The 9,010-nt window shown below is 39.0% G+C and overlaps 1 long non-coding RNA gene across 1 annotated transcript; it reads right to left on the minus strand.

Moving 5' to 3' along the window:
• Positions 1–2,799: 2,799 nt before the first annotated feature.
• LOC108434114 lies at positions 2,800–5,183 on the minus strand. Its single transcript, XR_001858339.2, has 3 exons — positions 4,146–5,183; positions 3,754–3,813; positions 2,800–3,661 (listed from the first exon to the last, which is right to left on the minus strand). It is a non-coding gene; the product is annotated as an uncharacterized LOC108434114 (long non-coding RNA).
• Between the last annotated feature and the right edge of the window lie 3,827 nt (positions 5,184–9,010).

Genomic DNA, 9,010 nt, shown 5'->3' on the forward strand with positions numbered 1-9,010 from the left:
TACTTATTTGCAGCTCCCGATCCGTTTGGCTCCTTATTCGCGGGCTGAAGTTAGCTCCTTATTCGCTGTTTCTCTTTTAGCGAATGACGGCTGAACAAAGAGACTGTTCACAAACGCGATATGCTGCGCAGTTTCCCATTTTAACAGACTCGGAGAGACTAGTGATGGAGACATTCTAATGAAGGAATTAGGAATGTGTGCTTTGTTTATCTTACCATTGTGAACATGAAGATTATGACTGTAAATGAATAAAATATTTAGTTATGTAAATATATGATGTTCCTTCAATTCATTTCCAATTTTTATTGCAAGTTTAAAGATTGAGACTGAAGAAAAAATAAAGGTGAGTTCATGAAATAGATTGAAAACTAATCCAAATCAAAATTTAGTGTGATAAAATTTGATTTTTTTTTCTTCTTCTTCAATCGCAGAAGTACCTGGCAATATGTCACAATTAGTAAATGTGCATAAAAGGAACAAGAAATTTCAGAGGGGTGAATTTGCATGAAAAAAAAATTACAAACAGAAAAAACACTGTTTCTGTAAGGAAAACCTGGTTTTAGCCTGGCCAAAGCTGATTTAATATATTAAAATAACTGGGAACATGCCACATTATGCAGTAATGCACACAATGAAATTAATAGGAAGCTGAAATTCCAGGTGGATACTGAAGGCCTTATTGACCTCGGGCCAGGACAGTTACGTATCCTATATAGAGAACCGGTCTCCCCCTATAAGGAAAACCTGGTTTTAGCCTGGCCCAAGCTGAATTAATACATTACAGTACAGGGGAATATGGCTCATAGAGCAGAGGTATCCACAGGTAGATCAATAGGAAACCAAAATTCGAGGGGGATATTGAAGATGTTATTCATATTGTGCCAGAGAAATAACATATCACACACAGTTTCTCACTGCAAGGAAAATCTTATTTTAGTCTGTCCCAAAATTATGTTGTAGTGCAGTAATGCACACACATGACTAATAAAGAGCTTATGTTCTTCAGGGATGTTGAAGGCCTTATTTATGTCAGGCCATGTTATAGAGAAATCACCAAGGGAGAACAGTTTCCCTGTACAAAATATTTGGATTAAATTTTCAAGACACATAAAGCAATAGTTCATTAAAGTACATTTCAGTAAGCTAAAATTGCAGATGGATCTTGAGGTCCTTAATGATCATGGGACAAACAAATAAGATATTTTCAAAGGAACACCAGTTTCCCCCTAAAAATGGTCTGGTCCATGGTGATTTCATATCTTACTGCTGGTAACATAGCACACTGAGCAACATTTCACACCACTAAATAAATAAGAAGCTGAAGTCTCAGATATACTTTGAAGGTCTAATTAGATTAGTCCCTTTAAAGTATATTCATTGTCCATTAAGCTTATATAATTTTAGTGTTGAAGCTATTTCAAACTTATGGCACTTTAAATACTGCATACAGAAATGATGAACTCATCTGTTTGCTATATATGAAAGAATAGTACATAAAACCTAAAATAAAACTTTTTATTTTGATGGAATAAATAATTTCAGGGATGATGTATTGCATAATCTGACATAAAAATAACATCAACCAATAAATCAACTGTTGTGGAAATGTATTAACATATACAAACTGTTGAATAAAAGTGAAATATTATTTTAGTATTGTTACGGTGTTTTGTGCGTGTTCTCTCTCTCTTTTTGTTTTTTTTTTTGTCCTTCTATTCCCTTCCCGGAATCTAGGTGGAGCTGTGCCCTGGTTTGGCTGCTGTGGGCGGAGCCATTCCCCCAGAGAAGGTTAAAGGAGGCGTGACCCAGGAAGCGCGAGAGAGGGGAGTGAGGGAACAGGGTGCCTTGGCATGTTGGCTTTCAAGCATTGTGTGTGTGTGTGTGTGTGTGTGTGTGTGTGTGTGTGTGTGTGTGTGTGTGTGTGTGTGTGTGTGTGTGTGTGTGTTGGAACCTTTGGAGGAACTGTGTAAACTGTGTGTACACTAGCTGGTTGTTCCTTATGACTTCACTTTGTAGCTTAACTTTTATGTGTATATGCGTTCCTTTTGGTTATCTCTTTTGTCTTTTTTTTTTGTATAACACACCGATGGCTGGAAGGGGGGTAAGTGCCAGTGTTGTTGTTTTTTTAAAGTCCTCTTTTCTCCTGGTTTTGGCTTAGTTAGGGAGCTAGGCTGGATCCCTGTCTTTTGTTGATTATTTGCTTTGTTAGGTTAGTTGTTTGGGTTGGAGTTAGTTTTGGGTTTTTTTTGTTGTGTTGGCCTTGCTTATCCCCTGGAGAAATGGCCTGTGGTGTACATCTGTGTACAAAAATACACTTACATGACTCCATGTGTGGTTTTCTGTGGTTCTTATTGTCTTACCTCACCTACCTCATCGCCTAGACTGGCTTGTAACAAGTATACTCAATTAATATTTCACTTCAGGTCAGTATTTCTGTAAAACTTTAAAATTCAGAATTAAAACTTCTTGGTGCACAATTCAATTTTGCCTTGACTTTTTTTTTTTTTTTTTTTTTTCTTCATGAATATCATTTACATAACCAGACAGTCCCTAGGTGATTTGGCTTAGAATGACTCTAGCAACATGGTACATTGACCAATATTCTAAAGTGGTTAGAAGTAATGCAATGTATGTTTTGTTGATTGTGGCTTCCCTTTTTCTTATGTTTAACTGCATTTATTTCAACCTATTATTAAATGAGTATTATTTCAACAAAGGCAACATCTAAACTAATAACCCTCCAGTGTAACCAGCGTTCCAAGTTGAGTGTACGTAGTGTGCAACATAAGAGCCAAAACATCATATAAAGAAATATTTATCAAACACTGATCTCACCAAAACATGAACAATTTTGTCTACTTTTCTAGAAAAAGGTGCTACACACATGGAACAATCACTCTATCAATCAAAAACTAACAATAAATAAATAAATATTCCAGTGAACAACAACCAATAAACAACAACAAAAGTTATTGAAGTAAATATAAAGTAAAAATGTTGTTCAATCAATAAACAGTAATGGCATAACTGATAAAACAATCAGTTACAGCAATAAAAATAAATTAAGCATTTGAGGTGACCCTTTCAGGAGCCTAAACCAATATTAACTTCAGCAAAAACAAATAACTGTAAAAGTATAATTATTTTTAAGTTTATCCTTTAAAGGATAAAAATAAAATGTCTTTTCTCCAAAAACAGTTTCAAACACAGAAACAAACACACATAAGCAAACATGCAAATGAATAAGGTTAACAATCAGTTACAAGTATAACTAATCAATAAGAGTTTACCCTTGTAAGAGTTTAGAGTCTTGGCTTTACAGTTTAGAGTCTTGGCTTAATGAGGATCAATGGCCTAATATGGGTGCATGAATCTAAATTTTTTGGCAACAAACTCTAAGCTTCATTTTGTCTCTTATGTTTTCTAGAAAGAAATGTGTATCTTTAATTTCTGTGAAGAAAAATGAAAAATTTACAAGGATTTTAGCTTTTTCATCTTCACTGAGAATCTCAGGCAGTAAGTCAAATTTGCGCAGGGCCTCATTTGCCTCATCGCTTGTCATATACAGCAGTGGTGGTGGTGCAACCTCTCCCTTGAAATTGGCTTTGTTTTCAATGCACCACTTGTTTGCTTTCAAAATCTGTTGGCATATGTTATGCTTCTGTAATGAGAAAAAACAAAATGTGTGAAACTGTCCTATAACAGAAAAAACTGAAAATCCCAAACTGTTATAGTACTGAGACCCAATTTTACCAAATGTGGGCCTTATGGCTCGTCTGTGTCAGTTGTCTGTAGATTCTCCATATCAGCCTGCTAGAGTTCATAGATAAAAAAAATACCTTTTTAAAAAAAATAATAGCAATTGGTCTGTGCAGGTAATGACTATTTTAATCAAAGAGTTAATAGCTTATGTAAAATAATAATGACTGAAAAATCATTATGAAATAGGTATAAATAAAAAATTATACTTTTTCACATTCACTAACAAGCATTTTTCAGTACTAAGTTCACATTTTCAAAAGTCTCCCCTCAGCAGAAACACATGGCTTAGCTATCACAACAGTTATGCTATGATCAGAATACTCTTCAGGCAACAAAATAATGCAAAACATCTATAGTAGTGCTAGAGTGTTTACTGTACTTACTTTTGTATTTTAATTAGTTCATTATAGTTGATTAATTCTATTACATATTAGTGTCACGATTGGCCCCTTCCATTTTTGTCCATGTGCTTGTGTTGTTTACTTCCCTTCAGGGTCGCGGGGGTGCTGGAGCCTATCCCAGCAGATACACATCTTTCATTTTAATTTCTGAAAAATTTCCACGCCATGCTGAAGAGAAATATAAACTGTACTTGATAGCCAAGGCACCATCATCGAACTCTGTGCCCACTCTGTACTCCATTTGTGGTCTTTGCTATGATATTAATGCGATTCTAATGTAACAAACTGTTAGCAATGACGAAAACAATCGGCCGTCAGATATTCTCAAATCAACGTTTTGGCGGGGGCGGGGGCGACGTGTAGTAACGCAAAGGAGAAAAAAAACGAACACTGGTAAGATAAACACAGCACACATTCCTAATTCCTTCATTAGAATGTCTCCTTCATTAGTCTCTCCGAGTCAGTTAAAATGGGAAACTGCGCAGCATATGGCGTTTGTGTTGTCCCTTCATTCTGCCGTCATTCACTAAAAGAGAAACCGCGAATAAGGAGCCAAACGAATCGGGAGCTGCAAATAAGTAACTAGCTTCAGCCTCGTCTACTTTTGCTATTTCGTTATCCAGCAAGCTCTACACAACGGTATACGATGGACCAAGAATAATGATGCAGAGCTGATGTTCAGGTCCCTTTGTCTTATTCCTTTATTGTAAAACTGCAAAATACAAACAGATGCTTTTCGGCTCATATATGTGTCAATGAAGCGCACATTCTTACAGAATATGAAGCTCACACACATGCTCGACAGTAACTTTGACCATGTTAAATTTAGCCGCCATTACGGAAGCAAAGAAAAGCCGTTTTTAACAAAACGCTACAAAGCATGTTGCTTGTTCTCATAGGTATACAAATGACACGAAGCAAAAAGAAAACAAGTTATATTCATGGGTATTGCCCATGTGGTGAAAAGAATGCCTTTAAAAGCAAAAGCAGTCTGACCGTGACTTGGTCGTGAAAACCGGAAAGGAATAAAAATCCTCATATTATGACGGGAATAACCCGAATAGTCCAGTAGAGGGCGCTCGAAGACCACAAACAACAAATGAGACTTTCTTTTGCATGTACAGTCATGGCCAAAAGTTTTGAGAATGATACAAATATTAATTTTTACATTTCAACTTCATTGCAGCCCTGCCTTAAAAGGACCAGCTAACATCGTTTCAGTGATTGCTCCATTAACACAGGTGTGGGTGTTGATGAGGACAGGGCTGTAGATCAATCTGTCATGATTAAGTAAGAATGACACCACTGGACACTTTAAAAGGAGGCTGGTGTTTGGCATCATTGTTTCTCTTCTGTTAACCATGGTTATCTCTAAAGAAACACGTGCAGTCATCGTTGCACTGCACAAAAATGGCCTAACAGGGAAGAGTATCGCAGCTAGAAAGATTGCACCTCAGTCAACAATCTATCGCATCATCAAGAACTTCAAGGAGAGAGGTTCCATTGTTGCCAAAAAGCCTCCAGGGCACCCAAGAAAGACCAGCAAGCGCCAGGACCGTCTCTTAAAAGTGTTTCAGCTACGGGATCGGGCTACCAGCAGTGCAGAGCTTGCTCAGGAATGGCAGCAGGCAGGTGTGAGTGCATCTGCACGCACTGTGAGGCGGAGACTCTTGGAGCAAGGCCTGGTCTCAAGGAGGGCAGCAAAGAGGCCACTTCTCTCCAGAAAAAACATCAGGGACAGACTGATATTCTGCATAAGGTACAGGGAGTGGACTGCTGAGGACTGGGGTAAAGTCATTTTCTCTGATGAATCCCCTTTCCGATTGTTTGGGACAGCTTGTTCGGAGAAGACGAGGTGAGTGCTACCACCAGTCTTGTCTCATGCCAACTGTAAAGCATCCTGAAACCATTCATGTGTGGGGTTGCTTCTCAGCCAAGGGAATTGGCTCTCTCGCAGTCTTGCCTAAAAACACAGCCATGAATAAAGAATGGTACCAGAATGCCCTCCGAGAGCAACTTCTCCCAACCGTCCAAGAGCAATTTGGTGATCAACAATGCCTTTTCCAGCATAATGGAGCACCTTGCCATAAAGCAAAGGTGATAACTAAATGGCTCAGGGAACAAAACATAGAGATTTTGGGTCCATGGCCTGGAAACTCCCCAGATCTTAGTCCCATTGAGAACTTGTGGTCAATCATCAAGAGACGGATGGACAAACAAAAACCTACAAATTCTGACAAAATGCAAGCATTGATTGTGCAAGAATGGACTGCTATCAGTCAGGATTTGGTCCAGAAGTTGATTGAGAGCATGCCAGGGAGAATTGCAGAGGTCCTGAATAAGAAGGGTCAACACTGCAAATATTGACTTGCTGCATTAACTCATTCTAACTGTCAATAAAAGCTTTTGTTACTCATATGATTGCAATTATATTTCTGTATGTGATAAAAACATCTGACAAACACACATAAAAACCAGAGGGCAGCAGATCATGTGAAAATATAATATTTGTGTCATTCTCAAAACCTTTGGCCATGACTGTACAGAGTATATTCGAGGTCTACTGAGACAATGAAACTACATTTTGAAATGATGTTATTTTTATTTCAAAGTAAAGGTTTGGTTCAAAACCTAATTGCAACTTCCCTTATTGGTTAGTTTCTGACATGAGACAAAAAACGTTTGGTGGAAAAGCTTTCAGCTATTGGATCAGCAGCATGGCCTACCACTGACCTGGACCAGCCTTGCTTAGCTTCACAGATCAATCCAGCCCAATGGCTTCCCACCCCATAGAGCCACTGTTTGTAGCTGGCTTCTAGTATTGGCCATTTAAAGTATCCCACCACTCTATTAGGAGTTATTAAAAGCTGACTTTTTTTTTTTAAGTTCCTTACTCCCTGACTTCAACGTCAAGGTTGAAATGTACATGACGTTGGACCTTCTAATGTAAGTGAGTTTTTAATACAAGCCCTGACCAAGTCCCACAATGCTTAGATTTTTAAATGAGATGAGACCAAGGGTTCTCATAGAGTTGCATACACTGGATGACGCTGGAGGCCTATACAGGTTTTCTAGAGTTATTTAGTGAAATATATAAACAAGTATATGCAGACTTCCTAATAACTGTCTTTGGCCTTCTGCTTAGTCCCACATGTATGAATTTCTTTTCTATAGTTCAGTTTCAAAACAAAGTTTTGGTGGAAAACCTTTGAACTACTGGCAAGGCAGCAGGTTCATAAAGCAATCCAATCAAAGGGCTCCCAGACCCATATAGCCACTGCTTGAAGCTGGCTTCCAGTACTGGCCATTTAATGTATCCCAGCACTCTATAAGGACTTAGGACAGGTTGACTATTTTTACAGTTCTTAATTTAATTAAAATTCATGTTCATTTCAAAGTAGAGATTAGGTTCATCACCTGACTGGAACTTCTAATCTCAGTGAGTTTTTAATAAAAGCCCTAACCAAGTCCCACATTGCTTAGATTTTTACATGAGATGAGATCAAGGGTTTCTGATAGAGTTGTATACACTGGATGAAGCTGGTGGCTAAAATTATTCACTGAACTATACAATTAAGTACATGCAGACTTCCCAGTAAATGTCTTTGGCCTCCTGCTTAGTCCCACAAGTCCCACAACTTCTTTTCTATAGTTCAGTTTCAAAACAAAGGTTTGGTGGAAAAGCTTTGAACTACTGGCAAGGCAGCAGATTTTACCATCCAGTCACTGACTAGGTATCAGCCTTGCTGAGCTTCATAGGTCAACCCATTCCCAATCCCATAAAGCTACTGGTTGAGGCTGGCTTACAGTATTGGCCATTGAAACAGTGGCGGATGCTGGTTTTTCAAGGAGGAGAAGCTCAATTTCGGCCTACATCATAAAATGTGTCGGTTTATACGTAAATTCTACCCTCTGTTCCTTTTCAAGAAAATTATCTATGACCCTGTCGTACCAACAAGGCGTCTTTTCCAGGGACTTGACTAGTGTCCTCTCAATGGCCAGCAGACCTAGGCTGCTTAAACGGCCCTGGCCCATGGTGTTGCGGGTGTAAGACTTGAGCCTCTTTAAACAGGAGAAGCTCCTCTCTACACCTGCAGATGTAGCTCCAATTGTTGCCACTAATGACAATAGTTTGTACACCTGAGGCATTGCACTGTCCAACACCATGTCTTTCAGAAACAGCAAGAAATCACATAGCTTTCCCCTGTTGCCCTGCAAGTCCTAGTTTGAATGTAGGACTTGAAGTTCAGACCTCAGTCTCCCTGAATCGCTGATTTGCTCATTACGCTGTCAATTAAAAAGGGATTCAGCCTCAGACAGATCATCCAATCATCATGCAGAAGCTGAGCGTCCGGGCCAGCCGAGGCCAGCCCACTGCCCCATAGACCCCCAGAGACGCTGACCGTCCGATGGGCGGGACAAAGCCTAGCATTTATCCAATGGCTCGTCTCGTTTCGCTGCACTCTTTGCTTCGCTATTGAACTCTGTAGACGCTCAGCTTCCACACTGTTTAAAGCACTGTGAAGCTGCGGGAATGAGTGAGAGGAAAGCCGCGTCGTTACCAGTGATAAGAAGCTGATTCTGAACAAAAGTTGAGCGCGTTGTAGCGCATATTTAGTCAATGACATGTACACACAACAGTATGTATTTGATCACTTATTTTTTTACATTTTAGGGGAAGCTGAGCTTCTCTTGCAGTCTTAGAGCAATCGCCACTGCATTGAAAGTATCCCGCCACTCTGTTATGACGCAATAGAGGATGACGTTTTTAACGTTCTAAATGTACTGGGCTCATTAAGTATTTCTGCTATTTAGTTATCCAGCAAGCTCAACACAACGCTACACGA

The sequence above is a fragment of the Pygocentrus nattereri genome, chromosome 5 (assembly GCF_015220715.1).
Source record: "Pygocentrus nattereri isolate fPygNat1 chromosome 5, fPygNat1.pri, whole genome shotgun sequence".
Taxonomy (NCBI): domain Eukaryota; kingdom Metazoa; phylum Chordata; class Actinopteri; order Characiformes; family Serrasalmidae; genus Pygocentrus; species Pygocentrus nattereri.